An 18,499-nucleotide genomic window follows, 5' to 3' on the forward strand; every position below is an offset into this window, starting at 1 on the left:
CCACAGAAAATATATATCAAGCCTTCATTTTAGGGCTAAAATCCTTGGAACAAATCCGCTAGAATTACACCTTCTCTGGCAAATAGCAGCAATTAGGATAGATGCCCTCCTCTAACTCAGAGCCATGCAGCTTGGGTGACAAATATGTCAAATTAATACATCACTAGATATGAAAGCGCAGTTAGAATTTGACTGAGGTACTTCCAGCCTGAGAAAGGGAACGATTTATCAATGCAAACTTAATAACATCTATTTGAATCTAACTAAAAATCAATATTTCATTACCAAATTGTTAGTGAGAATGAAGAAAAATTGCGGAAGTCGGGCAGTTTGGTGGAAGAGAAGCATCAGGAGTTCAATGTGAAGACGGAATGATTCATGAGGCCAACCCAGTGGAAGGGTGAAGGAGGACGAATGCAAAAAACTTGGAGGGCCCTCTCTCTTGTGACCTTGGCAGTCAGAGAGAAAAAAAATACAAGAAAATGAAAGTGACTGTCAACTCCCAACAGGGATGGATCACACCATAAATCAAGCATAGCCCTGAGAGAGAATAGGGGCTTAGGGCGGGGGATTTATTGTCGAGAGGGAAACAGTTGGTTAATTTAACTCTTTGAACCTTGGATGCCTTTTATTTGTACTTTAGGGGAGTTCATAAAACATACGTGAATCTTTTCTCTTTGAAACAGTTTACATAAAAATATGTCAAGAGCCGATAAATGGTGAAAGATTACTTTCCATTGGCTAAGATTTAAATTTCAGTATCAATAAGCATTTCCTTGAGACTTGGCAAAGAGAAAAACGAGAGAATGAGGCTTCCCTGACACAAAACTAAATCACTTGGTAGGGAGGCCTAATCCATGAGAGGTGTGGTTGGGTTTTTTTGTTGGTTTGGGTTTTTTTTTTTTTTGTGATTTGCAGAAAAAATATACATTTAAGCACATTCATATTTCTATTACTGAGATAATGTATTGATCTTAACAGGAAGCCAGAACCATTTTTTTTAAACCTATGCTACAACTAAAACCTATAGTTTTTTTTAATCTATATATTGGTTAGTTTTTTAAATATGTTCTCTGACAACATTTTTCAGGATAAGAAAAATGATAAATATACAGGAATTTGTAACTGCCCTTTAATAATGGCTTAAGGAGAATCACAGATGATGTGAACATTACATCTGTCAACAGTAAATTAAAACATAGTCTATGAGCATTTTATTTGCTGAACTGTGACACACAGCACCACCTCTATTTTCCCATCAGACCTCTCTTTCTGTCCTGATTGAATCTTTCTTCTATTGATGGTTAAGATGGTCTCCTTAGTGGGCCAATTTCAGAGGCCAGTCTTTCATTTTCAGCTGGAATGGATTGAAAATGAAGTATCTGGATTTCCAAACAGACATCTTAATGGATGCATCACTCCATCCCATTTGGGGAAAAGCAAGCCCTCCATATCAGCACATCTACAAGATGCTCTGTGAAGCACAGTTCGGGTACATATTGGTGGAAATGTGTGAACTAGAGTCCATTTGCTTTTTTCTGTGAATTGAAGAATGGTAGAATAAATATGACATTTTGTTTATTATTTAGACATATTACAGAATATTTTAAGTACGTTACTCAGGATCTTTAAGACAAGAGCTTATTCTGATGTTAGCTGGTCCACTTAGGCCAGTCTCTGTGGATCAGAGCTCTGCAGTTGGAGACTTATTTTCAAAGGAGCTCAGCACATTGGGCCGTCTGGCCATCATTGTCACAGTGGGAGCTGCTGGGTTCTGTGCACTCTTGAAAATCTGGTCCAGTTTGCATTGTGAAGATGTAGGCTGGGAATAAACTAGCCACATGGGTCCTTCAAAACAACTGCAGGACTGTTGGTGTGCTGAACTGCAATGCCACCATGGGAAGATGATACTTCCAGGAATGGGAGTCACATTCACCAGGCAATCAGCAATTCTCACACTGCAAGAGCATCTTCACATGTAACATTGCATTTTATTACTGAGTAAAGGGCTTGGTTGGTTAGTTGGGTGCTTGGGTTATTTTTTTTTTTTTTTTTATATAGGGGTGGGGCTGGAGAAGGAGGGTCACAAATATGACAACAAAGTGAGGGTCACAAATATGTGCCATCCAGGTGATTCAGAAAATGGATAAAATACCAGAGGCAAAATACTTGTTGGCCTCTGCATGTTCAGTAATACCCATATTTTTTCCTATATATAGGATTCATATCAAGACTTCACATGAACATTTGCAGGTCTAATCAAGGTCAGAAGTACATTTAAAAAAAAAACTAGAACAGGAAAAGGCCATCAGGACCAATGTTTCTCTTCCTTTTTGCCTCCTGTCTTAATGCTGGAACTTAGCTCTAATTGCCATTTATTTTTTATTGCTCTCACTATGTTTCACATATAATGTTTATATAAATTGGGGGGGGGGGGGGGGAGGAGTGAAGAAACACCAGGAAATGGAATGCAATTGGAGTATGTGAGATATGGCTTTTTTCTTCTTTATCACCGTTTCCTAGCAGTACTTACCGCATGGATATTAATTTATTGTTGAGAGTGCTGCAGAAGTGTGGTTCCTTGTATTCTGTTGAAGGTTTGATGTACATTCCAGATGGCCACCATGTGATCAACCCAGCCACAGGCAAATCTTTGTGTCTAGATCTGATTTCTTTGCCAAATCCATACATGTCTAATCTTTGCCCATAAGCCTGCATTCATTCATTGTTGTGTTCTTTTTCTAAGACATGTGTAACAGCTCCACAACATTCAGACCTTGCACATAGGCAATGATGATGACTGCAAACATGTAAATTCTGTTTACATTGAAGACTCTGCTGAATGCAAATAATAATTATCCAAATACAAAAAAATGTCTTTCTGGCCTTCTTAGCAGAACAACAATTCCTCTCTGAAGAAAGAAGGTTTTAAAATTTGTATAAGATGGGTTTCAGTGCATTGATACCATGCTGCTTTAAGAACTAAATGCTTTGATTTTGTGTGTGAGGAACTGTGAAACATTGCTCATGAAAGTCCCTGAGCAAAGGCCTTGTAGTATCCCTCCTTTGGTGTAAAGTTTTGATGCATATGGATGGGGGACTCTCTCTGAATATCACAAACCTTCTCCCCACCTCCAAAAAGGCAAATTTCAGATTACCCAAATTCTACATTCCAAAGTACAATAGTAGAAACAACAACATGAAAACCTTCTGAATCATGATATTATTAAAGGATTTCAAAAAGCTGCCATGTAGTCACATTTATATTTCCTGATAATTTCCTAATTTTCTTTCAAAGCACCTCTCAATAATATGAACTGTAAAAATCGTTCGATTTCTGCAATGCGTTAAGAAAATATGGGGAGGGGGGAATTAAGAAGGCTCTATGTTTTATTATTCTGTTCATAAAGCACTACAGAACTATAACTGCAGCACAGAAAAGAAACAGACACTGTAGTGTCTGAGGTATTCTGTGCCATAAACTCCCATAATAGAAACAGATGGTAAAAACGCCTTGCAAGTAAAGAAACTACTGTACATGCAGCTCTATCCTAATGTATGAAGAGATTCAGGCCTGACACTTAAAGGAATACATTTGGAGTTATGCCAGTACTACTCTATAATTTAGCAGTTGGTATTAGAGATAAGAGAACCCACAACATTGAGTTTAGAATACTTTAGAACTTCTCTGCAGCAGAACCTTTTGGAACATCTTAAAGGGTAGTCATTTTTGGCTACTCAATGATAAGCAAAACAATCATTTTGTGGGGAACTTCCCCCAAACTCTGTATAAACAGAGCATATTGGAAAGTTCTAAAATGTCTGTGAACCTAGATAGAGCTTGTCCAGATTTCCTTGTCTCTATTAGGTATTTATCCAAATATCTAATGTGACCTAAGGAGAGCTGTGTGCCAAAAATCACACCCGTAGTGAAACTGGCAGAGATATTGTATTCATTTTTGGAGCCTAGCTAAAGAAATGCCACTTATTTCACCTGGCATTGTTTCACTAGTTTTGCCATGAGTGAAAGGAAATATAATGTGTGCATTGCACTGGAGGGGGAGCTGAAGGTCAGAAGTGAAATATAGCTTTCTGCAGCACTTGGTCTCAGTCTGAATGTTACCTACATTATCATCAGAGCTCACTGTCATAATGGGGAGACCTTGTCACAGGAGGGAGGTCACCTAGAAGCTGGAAGAAAAATTGGGGGAAAAATACTAAATAAGATAGACTAAAAAGAAGCAAGCCTTGTATATCTGCACTCCCAAACTTCTTTTGTGTGTTTGAGAACCGTAAATTATCAGCGAGAGACATTCTTGTCCTCTAAAAACTATGAAATTCCAGTGATGCCATGGGCTTTAGGTGCTGCTCTTCTAACTTTTTTGTAAATTTGTTATTGGTGTCTTTCCACCGGTGTGTCTGCCTTTGACCCTTATGCTTCCTTGATGGCTGGGATTTATAAACTCCAATTCTATTTCAGTACAGCAGCTTTCTGATATTTGGGGCAGGGGAGGGAGGTGAATATCAGATTGTTTTAATTAGAAAACAGACCATGACAAGTAAACTTTGATCTGTGTCCCTGGGACCTTTCATCTAAGGATTTCAAAGAGCTTTACAAACAATCATGAGTTCATGTTGAATGTGTAGCCAAAGACAAAAAAGAAACAAACATTCCCTTGTCCTTTCCCTGTCTGCCTCACAAGCCAGTCAAACCTTGTGATCCCCTGGGTGTAAATGTAGATCTAAATTTTGTGTGAGAGAAGGCTTGTACTTTATTAAACTAGGTACAGAGCTCAGGTAAGTGTATCTCTTCTCTGTGAGAACCAGATTGCCATTAGCATTATGACTGCCTCCTCTAGTTAGGTAGGCTCAGCCTATCTGTCCATAATGTTAATAGATGTTTATACTGGTATCTAAGGGCCAGATTTATGAAGGAATTTGGGACTTAGGCATCTAAGTAACTTTAAAAAGCTGGCCCTAAGTGCTTGAAGACTCAAATTGGGATCATGTGACTCTTATCTGGGGACCTCTCCTTTGAGTTTCTTAATGGCACACAGTTTTAAAAAAACTCACACTTAGAGACTGCAAAAGATTTTGTTTCTTCTTTCACTGAAAGATTACGTGGCTCAAACTACCTCTCTTTCACTTGAAATACATTTAGTTTCATTTCTGCCTGAGAACCCATGGCCAGCCATGTTGTGTGTGGTTTCAGGTTTCCTAATGAAAAGTTTGAACAACTCTAGATTTAAGTTACTTTGTATTTTCCAAGTATCAGATGTTGCTGTTTCACAAGCAGGTGTTAATAGGCAGCAGTGCAAAACATAAGTGGCAGCTACTTTGGTGCTACCTCTAGGAGTGATCTGATGGTGATCTCAAATGAAGGAGTGAAAGTAAGGAAAATGAGGTAAATACTTTAAAACCTTTTTACTGGAATCTATAATTTCTCTTTTATATCCATGTAGTTATATTTGAAAACAGCCTTTTATCTCTGTGGTTCCTTCAAAATTTTGCGTCAATTTGCTAGGTTTTTTTTTAAGTGACGTTTTGGCCATGTAACTCTACTAGAAATAGCAGTGGTAGAAGCATATTTTCAGTTTTTTTATGTCCATTCTGAAAGGCAACATGAAACTTAGGAAAATTGCCCTGTTTTTTATGTACTTAATCTTTCACTTGTATCACTGTGGCACTTGAAGGTCTGGGCTTTTCCTAACCTAAGACTGAAGAATATGAAAACATTGATGTGATGTTTTGGTGAATTTACATGTCCCAATTCCTTCCGGGGTGGGGAGTTTGTACCGTCCAGAGGTTGACTTGGGGCTTGCCCGAATTGGTTCAGGGCCTGCCTAAACTTTTGTTTGGATCCCCATGACCACTCTGGGTGTTGCAGTTGCTGGGGAACATGAGATACAAGCTCATGCTAACTGTGCATGCACACACATGCCACCAGGATCCAGAATGACCCATATACTGAGGACTCTTGCATGGAAATATGTGAGGAGGTTACAGTATAGGGTACTTTGTTCCTGGCAGTGACAGTTTTCTGTGGCTAGTGTATTTCTCAGGCCGTGGTAGTTTATGGTTCCTTGCAATGATTCAAAGAGGCCACAGCCACAAATAGTCCCATTATGTGGACAACTGCAATAAGAACTGGGATGAGAATGAACAAACTCACTTCACTTGTAATGCAAAGTGGAGGTGATTAGTTGATTCCTGGAATAAGCCTAAATTAAAGGTTGCCATTTGACAATAAAAGCTACTACTGTCGATCTTTGCTATGAGTATGATTTAGGCAAGTGGCACCTTGATTATGGTAGGTGAGTGCATGCTGTCATTTAGAAGGTCTACATCTAAATGTTATATAAAAATGATTTGATATACATAGCTAGGTACCAGTATAAACAGCATCTCACATAAAACATATTCTTTCATCTTGGTTTTGCCACTACTTTTTATAGTTTAAACCTCTCTACTTCTGTATCTCTCTTTTATGAAGAACTTACACAAAAATGTTTGAAATTTCCCACATATTTATTTTACTGCATGTAGCACATTGGTCATTTTTAACTGTATTGTGAAGGCTTCATAAACTGCAAAATATAACATTTCATTATATGTTTACAGGTAATTATTTTAGAAATACAGTTTAAATGCAAGTTATCTTTATTGCTTATCTGACTGAAAAGAACTAAGCCAAACCTAAAAATCATAAACCCTTCCAAACATTATATTTTATGCAGTCCAAAATGTGACACATGGGGTCTTTAATAATTCACTGCTTGTTAACATTAAACAACTGTTAACATGCTCAAATAATTAGTTATGCTTGCTTGACATGTTTGCATCTTTAATAATTGATGCATTTATCTTAATTACTAACAGTATTATGGTCATAATATGCATCTTTTTTCTATCTTAAAATTTTAACAAAAACTGACTTTTTGCCAAAAATGATTATCCTCCAAGTTTTAATCACTTGTTGTAATTAAATTGCAAGCTGCAGTATTTTATTAAAAATATCTTTTACCAAAATATTTAATGGAAAAGAGCTGATTTGTTGTTTATGCATCACAGTTAGTAAATATTGCATAAGTTTCATATTATTCGTTCAGAGTGGATCTATAAAAACATAACATTCTTAATATGAGTCAGTTTCAAAGCTGCTAAAATAGTCTTCGTTTCTCCCCCAAATGGTTTGCAGAAGTCAATAAGTAAAGTATGATAAAACAAACAAAAAAATTCATTGTGATTGTATATAGGTTGCACATAATATTAGGAACCCAAGATCTGACGCTGCTGTGGTTGTGTGTAATGGAGCCTTGAATGGAGTCTATTTGACATGAAATGAAGATGAGCCTTAAAAACTATTTCATTCGTCAATATTCATCCCAGTCAACATTTTTCTTGCATACTACTAATAACAATAATTGTGGTAGAGCTTTGTCTGTCATCAATTATTTATTAAAATCTTGGTAGAGGTAGAGTGAGGCTAAATTTATAATGTTAGCCAGTTTTACAAGGAGACAACATTTTTATGATAGGTCCTTCACATTCTTAAGATGGCCTATTTCAGATGAGTTTCACCATCCTGCAGCTGTGGAGACTACTACTGATATCTGTACATCATGGCTCTTATGGAATTCTTTACTGGATATTCCATCCCACCTCTTTCCCAGTGGCTAAGTCTAGGAAGTAACAAACTCATTGGGAATGATGATGTGCTTCCTTAGTTTTCCTCCCCAGCTCTGAATGGGAAGGATGTTTGAAAGGGTCAAAGCACATTATTGGCAGTACCATTCTGGAGGGCCATCAGAGAGACAAAGAAAAGGGTCCATTGATCCAAATAATGACATGATAAAGCCTCCATGTTGCAGCACGAGAGGGAAGGGAAACTATAATAATGACTGAATTCCCCTGCAAGGCCTTAGATTCTAGATGGTTAATAATCTGAGTCCTATCCATGGGTTGATTAGAACTCCAGGTGGCTGCTGCATTCTTCTTGGCAGACAAAAGATGATGACAATGTTGTCTGGTGTGTGTGGAATTAGGTTTGGGTATTTCACAAGTGCTAAATGGAGTCAGAATGGGGATTATAACTGGAACCAGGAGTAGTCATAGCATCCACTACATCTAGAAGTCTGAATTGTGTTTAATTTGTCTGGAGACTGCAGAATTGCAGCTCTTGAGAAGTGCTAGAGAAGAGTGTTCAATTCTAATGTTTTTGGAAGTCTGGTATAGAATGTGTTGCTTGTTTTCTCAACATTTTGGCCTTCTTACTCATTTTATTGGGGAAGTACAAGTAGATTCTTCATGATTCTTGAGCACACATCATTTAAACAAACCGTCCAAACATAAAACAGTCCTGAGAATTGCTGTCAGTCACCTAGCTCCTCAAGCTGCTCCTCAGTTAATCTGGTCCTAGTGCTGCAGTAACATGAGACACGTTGTCTGAGTTGAAGAATTGAACATACAGAGAGAAGTGAGTTTATAGCAAGATTATTAAGTCACAACCAATATAATCCTAGGAATACCCAGCAATTGCTTAAAAACATGAAGGGAAAAAAGCTCCTGGGAAATAACAAAGATACAGGAGTAGGTTTGAAACTGCACGCAGCAACAAAATGCATGGCTACTATAAGTGAATGCATAAACTGGTGTGAAAATAAGACAGTAGTAAATGTGATAACTGTAGTCATCCTAAAGGGCCCTTTCAGATTTGGTATATACCTGTAATTAGATATCTCCTTACTAGTTGTTTATAGACGTGTTTGAGCTGCTGAAAGTTCTTACCTAAAATCATGGGGAAAAAATCCCATTCTACCTCTCTCTCTATTATTTATTATGAATTATTATTATTAATATCTTCCCAGTTCATTTTGATGAACGTGTGGAGCTAATAGATCTGAGAAGTAGTTAATATGCATCTTTGAATGCTTGAGTTGCTGCTTATTTCTTTCTTTTGGAGATGGGTGAAAGCCGTACAGTTCAGACCTGGATTCAAACTTCTTCAAAGTTCAAGGGTGTTTTGATCCAGGGTTTGATTCACTCCATATCTACATTTGATATATATCTTTAATTAAAAAGTAAAATAGTCACCTGCCCAGTATTCTTTACCCCTTCAGCTATACCTAACCTGACCCCTTTGACAGTATTAGAAGCCTCTCATTATTACTGAGTCTCTGCATCTCCTGAATATCATGGTGCTTCAGATAAGCCATTTCTATTATGATTTTAGAGTTCAATAAGAATGTACACATCATAGGCCTATTAATATTTTTTTCCCCTTACATGGGTGTATCTTCAGATTTTTATGTGTCCAGATGGGTGCATTAGTTTCATGTTGTCACTCAGTCCAGCAGAATAAAAACATTTTAGCAGGCTGTGGAGGACTGTGGGCTTGGATTTTCAAATTAAATGTGCCATAGACATCTTGTGGATTCTTCCTTTCTTTTTGACTGTATAAGATAACTACCATATCTGAATTCTTTGTACATGGCACAATTTACACCTCCTCAATCAATGAAGAAGCAGTCTCTTTCTGAATATAGGGGTCAGGAACAATTTGGTTTCAAGGCAAAATGTAGAACTGACTCAACATAGTTTGATTCTGCAGTTGCTCTCCTGATGTCCTACAACTTTCTGCCTTAAACTCCACTGCACCTGGTGTTACCACACTCTGGTACGGAAGGTGCCTAATGGTAGAGGTGTGACTCCTGGGGATGCTGGTGGGAAAATGATCTTCATTTTCTGGCTCCTCTTATGTGAAATGAGTAAAAGTTACAAAAGGTTTTCCTATTATATGGCAGGGATCAGTATCCAGGGACTCCAGTGGCTACTATTGCAAAGCCTTATGAGTATGGAAGCTTGAAGGAGAAACCTACAGAGAATATGGGTTTGGAATAAGAAGATGTTAAGAGCTTGCTTTTCAGACACGTTCTCTATAACATTCCTGCTGTTAGGCCCTGATTCTGCAATTGAGAGTGTGGGCCGGGGAGGAGGGGATGCTGCACTCACACCATTGAAGTTACAGGGTCTCTGCTCTGGCACAGCATGTTGTCAACTGCAGGATCAGGGTCTAGGTAGGATACGTATGAAAATGAACAGAAAAGGGGACGCCAGTACAGTTAAAATGAATATTTGCAGCCTGCCTGGTTTGTTTTCAGTCTTTTCCCAGCTATGCTAATGACAATTATGGGGCACAGATATTGGTCCACTTTGAAAAGGGTGATTGATGCCTTTGCAGTTAGACCAGTACAGGGAGGGGGAAGAGGAGGGCATCAAAATTGTCCTGTCTGGACAATACATGAACACATTTGTTGAATAGATGATCACAAACCAATTATAATAAAATATTAACTGTGAGAAAAGAACATGTAGAGATATCAGTCTAAGATTTGTGGTTCATTTAATTGTCCAGTTTTGTTGGGTTTTTGTTCTTATTAGATCTTAGTTCTTAGGTTCTATGCTCTCTCTATTTTAAATCATGACTGGCTGCAACTCAAACTTCTTTTGTATAAAAACAAAAGAAAAGCTGCCTGAATGCTGCTGTCAAACTGATGCTAATCCATTCAGTGTGCAGTTCTTGGTTTGCATTATGCCATCCACTTTTGAGCAGAAGTCTCCACTGTAATCAAAGAGTAGTTCTGCCTAAATATTAATGCCATGATCTGGCCTCTTGTTTTTAAATTAAAAACTGAGCATTCTGATTATCATTTTTAGACGAGGACATATTTCCTCCCAAATGTGCGGTGCCATGAAAGACTGGCCAGGAAAGGTAGTGGTGTGGACAGACCTGCCAGTTGTTCTCTAGAATCACAGCTTCCATTTAAAAGAGGTGCTCCATCCTGTCACTGAATGAGGCACAGTCTTGTACAGAAATTAGCATGTGATCATGTCATTAAAGACAGTATCCTAATTATAGCTGGGTGACATTTTTTGGCCAAAACTTTTTTTGAACAAAAAATGCAAATTCGGGTTGACCGAAACATTTTTGCAAATTCATATAGATTTTCGCAAATTGTTTTGGTCTAAACAAAAAGAGAAAAAAAATGGAAATGTCTAAATGAATTGTTTCAACATTGAACCAATGAAACATTTTGATTGTTTGGAGCTAGATTCAGAAGGGGATTTAGATGCCATTTACGAAGGAGACATCATCGGGGCGCCCCTTCCCTCTTATATCCAATGGCCAGGGTACTCACCTGGGATGAGGGACATGGATTCGTATCCCACCCTGGAGCAAGGACTTGAACTCAAGCCTCCTCCCTCCCAGGGAAGAGGCCTAACCACTAGGATTTTGGCTGTTGAAGCTAGGTAGCCTGCTGAGGTTGTTCCACCTTGTATAAATTGCTTGAATTGTTATTGGACAAGAGAGAGAATGACTCTAGAGCCTGGTAGTTAGGGGCATCATGGGAGATGCAGCACCCACATTCTAGTCCTGGCTCCAATTACTATTTAATTAGTTATACAAAGTGGAACAGTTTTAACAGGAGAAACGGAAAACTACCCTATTTGGGAATAGCCAGTAAGTAGGTGGTTATGGCCCTCATCTGGGAGGGGAAGACACCTAGATTCAAATCCACACTACAGAGAAGGGGTTTGAACCTGCAGCTCCCACATTCCAGGTGAGTGCCTTCACAGCTGGGCTATTGGGTATAAGGCGCCATCTCCTCCATTGTGTGATTAAAGCCCTTTGTTTCCTTTGCTTTTATTTAAAAGGCTAAAAATGCCGAAAATGAAGTGTTTCACTTTGTGTGGAATTAAACATTTTAGTTTCACACAACTAATTTTTTCTGATTTTTTTTTTTTTTTTTTTTTTTTTTTTTTCATAAATCTAATTTTTTCTGATTTTTTTTTTTTTTTTTTGGTTTGCTGAAAATTCAACCCAAACTGAATTTTTAATTTTCAGAACTCCCAGTGAACTGAAAAAAATCAGTTATTCGCACAGCTCTAATTGTAATGCAGCTGCACAGGAGGGGGAGAATTAAAATTACATAGATTACCTATATTCCGAAGTCTATAGATATATATATATTTGAATGCTAGACTTCTAGACTTTATAATCTAAATAATTTTAATGCATTTTTATGTATAATTTCCTTTTTTTTTTTTACATACAGTTGTAACAACTCCCGCATCATGCACCAAGAGCAGGGTGTAAATCCTCCCCACTGCATCATAGAATTCTATCACTTGAACTGCAAAACTAATTACATTAGTTGGCAGCAACCTGAAGTAGGCTGTTATCCATGGGGCAGTGGAAGGGGCTGCTGAGCCTAGGGAGTGTTTGGAGTGGAATTCCAGCAGCTCTCCAGTGTCGTCATCTGCTGCTGCTTTGACAGTGGTGTAGGCCTGGTAGGATGACCACCTATCCCAAATTGGGCAGGACAGTCCCGAAATGCAGAGTTCAAGTCCCAGTCCTGGGCTGAATGACTCCAGGACAGCATTTGTGCTGGATTCCCTGTGGCGCCGCTCCACGCCTGTGGAGGCTTATGGGTGGTGCCAGCCTCTCCCCAGTGGCAGGGATGAGGTGGGCCTTAGGCCCCCCTCCCTCGCCATGAGGCCACACCCCTTCTCCTCCTCTTCCTCCCAAGACCTGCCCCCTGTCCAGGTAAGAGCTACCCAGGGAGCCCAGGCCACTGTGGGGAGCCCTGGAGTCCTGGACCCACCTGCTCTGGGTGGCATGCTGCAGGCGGCAGGGACATGGACCAGAGGCTGCTCTTGGGCACCCCGCCCAGGGCAGGTAGAGGGTCTGGGGCTCCCCACAGCAGCCCAGGCTCCCTGGGTGGCTCTTACCACAGCTTGTTTCTGGCTTCCAGCCTGGCCAGGATGTGTGGAGGGTGCAGGGCTCTTGCATGTGTCCCACTCTTGCCTTTTGAAAAGATCGTCACCCTAGAGCCTGGCCTTTTCGATGTTCATGTTGAGTTATTATTTTGGCAGCAAAATTTTCCTGATGCACATAAGGAAGAGAAGAGAAAAGGCAATTTTTATCAGAAATCTATATCTTTTATTTATATCTTTATTTTATTCCTCAAAAAACTCTCAATGAATTTCATGGGACAAAGAAAAGTTACTTCTCTAGCTCCAGGGCTTTTTCCCTGCCACATTTCAAAGTCCTGCTGCAAGCAACAATGGAAGTGTTAAAGATTCTTAAAAAAAGGTCAGAAAGAATCCTTTGTTATAGCAAAAGTTAGTCAACTTATAGTGGTCATTGCCAGCTCCCCTGATAATATCAGTGCTCATCAAAGAACATGAAACAGGAGAGTTTCCCGTTATGACGATTCATGCCAGTGTTCCAAAAATGTGTGAGCATGGTGGGAATGGAGCATGAAGGACTCATGGGTGGGAGAGTAAGTATATTCATTAAGTTGTGTGGACCTTTAATAACACATGGAGGGGCTGTAAAAGGGGTTTTTTGTTTTCACTTTCCTGAAGTGGGGCTTCGCTTTCAAAAAAATTAAGAAATGAGCAGTATAGTGGCCCCCTAGTAACTATATGACTTTCAAAATATATATGATTTTTACAGGATTTTCAGTAAGCACATTTTAGTGTTTATGGCACAGAATATTTCAATGGTGAGCTAAATTCTTTCTAGCTCACTCAAGGTTTTGACATTTGTAAGTCTTTGCTTGCTCCAGGAGTATCTTTAATGGCTCATATTAATTCAAGGTGTCCCTTTATGCACTTAAAATAAAATAAAAAACTTCCTTTTAATGACATTTCCATTTATTCAGAATTATTATTTAAAATCCTAAATTAGCATTCTGCACTTTGGTTGACAGAGCCATTACATTTTGTACTGAAAGAGTTTAGTTAATTTTAAATTATTAAACCCTATTGGCTGCATGAATTGAGCATCTTTAAGCAAATTTCTATATTTCAGGTGTATGCTAACAGAGTACAAGTACAAACTGGATTAGGATCTGTTTGCCTTTGTGTCTTGAATTTTTATATATGGCACAGTTATTATTCTGGGTTTCACCTGCTGTCCTGGGGTAGCTGAAGCTAAATAACAGATGAACATGCTAACAGCAATATAAATAACAACTTGTCCTATGTCTGTCCCAAGGCACACAGATGATGTTGCTTTTCAAACTAAAGACAGTGAAACTGACATAAGTAATTATGAGTATGTTTTCTGAAGGAACGTGCTTTGATTTAAAAAAAAAAAAAGCTAAAGTTAAAAAAAGAGAACACTTAAACTTAAATTTATTTATGTAGGAAAATAATTTGTCCTGCTAATAATCCTGTTTGCTTTAAATTAAAAAAGTAGTAACTAAACTTTTGTTTTAATATATTTTGTTGCAGCAGAATTGTTTCACTTTGGACTTCAAAGACATTTGCTTCCTGTCAGTTGGTGGTGGTATCATGGTTTGGGTAAGACCACTGACTCCCGCATGACATAAGTCATCCAGTGATGGTCATTCCTTCAGGCTCCTGAACTGAGGAAATGACTTACACTACTGTTTCTCTATCCGACAGAGGAATCACCATCTTTCTTGGTACCAGCAGAGTAGTTCTTTACATAGGTGAAATCCAATGTATTATCTTCACTGTAAAGCAGAGAAAAATTTTCAAAATTACAGTGTGTGCCTGAGATCTCATCACCCTGGGGATATAAAGGGAGATTGAAAATATTGTAAGCAAACAGTGTTGTCGAAATGTAATGTAACTGATTAAATTAAGTTTTCTCTTAAAATTGTGAAGTTGCACTTTTAGGGTGGTATGGCTATCTAGCAATCAGCAGCATCTAGAGCAGTTCAGTTGCTGTGATTTCAGGTGAAATTTGCTACAAACTATAGATTTGGTTCTAATTTTTATTTTTTGACTCTGGAAACAGCCATGATCATTTACATGCATTACTAATTTGCTCATCTACTGAAACGTGAGCTGCACAGTTTGGGGTTTACAGATTTATGAAGTGAAACAATTGGACTAATATCATCTTCGTTTAATTAAGTTTAATTTTTAAATGACTTGCTAAAGCACCTGACAAACGTAACATCTTCACGACATTTTTAGCAGATAGATACGGCTTTGTTGTACAGGCTTATTGACGTAGCAAGAAAACGTCTTGTTAGCATGAAAGGCCCCTTAGTGCTTTAAAAGAGAATGCTTGTTTATATACTAATGTTTTCACTGATTGCCTGACTGTAATTTTTTTGGGGAAAGGAAAACTGTGGCAGTGCTGCCTGTGGCACTGGCATAATTCTAGTACTCTAGTATTCTAGTACTCTAGCACTCATGATACTGTTCTTATAAAATGCAGTATTCTCACAGTACTCTTCAGATTTGTGCTGCACTATTAGTTACTTTCACACACATGCAGCAATAGACACATTGACTCTGAGTGCAGACCTGATCCACAGCTCATTGAAGTCATTGGAATGACTCCCATTGCCATCAATGGGCTTTGAATGAGACCCTATAGGAATTTTAATCCTGCTGCTGTGATAAAATAAAAATTAGACTAATGTGAAAGGCAGCCTGCTGCCTCAAGATGTCCACAGGGAGGGCTGTCAAACCTGGTATTCCTGAAGCACCCATGTATCCTGTGGTCACCATTTAAAAACAAACAAACAAACAAAAACCAGTGTTTGCTAACCATTTATCATTTGTGGTATCTGAGATCATATTTATTATCTATTCAGGTACCATTCTTAGTAAATGGTAACCACTGAATGTGCCTAAAAAAAGTTAGAGGCTAATGAGCCAATTTCCCTCTAAAAGTTATGAGTATTGATCTTTGCAGAGTGGTAGATTATATATAGCATTTTACTAAATATGTATAAGAAGCCCTGACCAAAGAGCTTACTGTGTTACTCAGAAAAATAGTACATAAGACAGCAGTTCACATTCAAGATGGTTTGCAGACATGGTCAATGAGGTTAAGGCAGAAAAGGTGGGCAAAAGGAGTGGATTAAAACTTATTCACTTTGCATTTGCCGCCTGTGTATACATACAATAAATATTAATAACCACCTATGAATATTCAATATAAGCTTAATATTCCTTTGTGCCTGAAAGTTTGCTGCTGCTTTGGCTTTCTCTGTCAAACCTGGTGTTCAAAGGGTTATGTAGCAATTGTTGCTGAATAACGTTTACATTTATCTGCTGTAAAATAGGCTGAATGGCACCAAAGAGTGTCGTGTTCAGTTTTAAAATGCCACAAATAACAGATTTATAGATTTTTCTAAATACATTATTTTAGCTTGACAGCATTAATCATTCATGCTTCCTTCTTTCATTTTTCTACCTGCAATGGATTATTGAAACAGAAAATAACAACGGGAAAGGCTACAAGCAGTATCAAAATGTCAAGTTTGTACTTACAGTTGTATGTGCGTAGACAGGGTCAAGAGCCTCAATTATTTGTATATGTACACAGTGGTACTACATGAAAGGTTATGTCACCTGCAGCTATTTTCTTGCCGATTTAAATAGGACTGATATTCAACTCCACAGTCAGCCACTGACATGGAACATAGAATTGTAAAATACTATGAACTCTCATGTCAGGACCTAAAATATGAACTGGGTGATTGCAAGGTGTAGCTGTGGGCAATGCTGCGTCTTGCAGTGTAAGTCCTTTAAATTACTTTGTGTTATCCCTGACCTGTTCTTTTCATTTAAACATAAGCCAGGAACAAGAGGGAAGTACTTTTGCAGGGAAAAAGCAGTATTGTCTATTTTTTCAAATGTTGTGGGTTTTTTTTGCTTGTTTCTTTGTTTTTAGTAATGCTCCATTTTTCTATGACCATTACCTGTATAGATATGATAATTTGAAAAAAATCTAAGAGCATTTTTTGCATGGTCACTGGACATGAGCCCTATGTCAAAAATGACTTAGCAGAATTATTTTAAGAAGTGGGAGTTAGGCAGTAAATGTTACTCTGGTGGGGATCTTATTTCAGATACCTTTTTAAAAAAAGTTTTAGATTTACAGCCTTTGTGATCTAGTTCTTATGGGTAAAATTCACCACTGGGCATAGGGTCAGCACAAGATCTGTGCATCACATAAGCCTTATTTTGAGAACCTAGGTGAACACCCATTCACTCAGGTGGTGTACTGAATCCAGAATTAGGCTCTTACCTGTCTTTCAATTGACTAATGCCTGTTTGTTTGCTGGTACCAACTTCTTTTTGTTGGTTTATGGTTGCTAAGTATGGAACTAGGACTTATTTTGCTCTTTATTCCTCCTCCCCCCCCCTTTAAAAACAAGATTTTTCTTGCTGCTGCTTCTTTGTTAATGGAGTATTAAGGTTTCACAGTTCAGTACAGGAGCTGGGAAAGTTTGTTCCCTTGTTAAAATGCATTATAATACTGTCATTAATTATGTAATCTTTATTGTTATAGATACCCATATACTTAATGTTGTAGAAAAATGATTGTAATATATTTATATATGTAAAGTAGTATTCATATAGGTTTATAGATTCATATAGTAACACAACACATACGCACAAGGGAAAGAATTAGGGCTGTAAAATCAACTTTAGCTTTTCCTGAGAGCCATATCCTATTCCCACTGAAGCCATAGACTTCCATGGGAGCAGGACTATTCCTGAGAACTCAATTGTGTGACTCTAATATTGTATTAGCATTGTTGCTCTGAATTTCAAATATGTGCGTGATATAATGGTATAATTAATGATAGAAAATAGCTATGTCTTAGTTGTAATAAAATATTGAAGCAAATATAAGCGAAAAATAATCTTTTCAGCTGCCATCTTTGTTAAAAACAGTCAAGGGTGAGAAGTCATACATTAGCATCAGTCTCTCTGTCTGCAGTCAGGTGGCACAAACCACTGGTATTTACTGAGCTAAGAAGATGATCATTGCAAACCTGTTTTGAGATCTGCTGGTCACTTAGCAATTATACTAATGCATCACACCAATTTGTACAGTTACATCACTAAAAAATTCACTTCATTTCAGGTTTTATCAAATCTTAAAATACAGATTTCATTGTCTCAGACTCCACTGAAAGTAGGTGAAGGCATTAAGCATCACTAAATGGACATATTACTAATGCAGTTATGCATCAAAAAGTTTGATCACTGTTTCCTCAGGAGGAAAAATGTTGCTCTGTTGTCTCTACAGCGAGATTGTAGCTGTCATTATTTAGCTCACTGTCTAGTTTTCATCTTTGTCATTGTCAGATATTTTTGTTATAGTCATTTAACTTCAAAAATTATTTGCACAAGCTTAAGGGATAATTGATTTTAAATAAATTCTAATTGTCACATAGGTTTATTTCTCTTTAAATACAGAATTTAAGGAAAACTCTAGTGAAACTGCTCCTACCTATGTAACTGAAACAGCAAGGGGAAAAAATTCCTTTAAATACACCTCTACCCCGATATAACGCTGTCCTCGGGAGCCAAAAAATCTTACCGCGTTATAGGTGAAACCGCTTTATATCGAACTTGCTTTGATCCGCCAGAGTGCGCAGCCCCGCCCCCCGAGCGCTGCTTTACCGCGTTATATCCGAATTCGTGT

The sequence above is a fragment of the Terrapene carolina genome, unplaced genomic scaffold, assembly GCF_002925995.2.
Source record: "Terrapene carolina triunguis isolate 2854851 unplaced genomic scaffold, T_m_triunguis-2.0 Scaffold130, whole genome shotgun sequence".
Taxonomy (NCBI): Eukaryota; Metazoa; Chordata; order Testudines; family Emydidae; genus Terrapene; species Terrapene triunguis.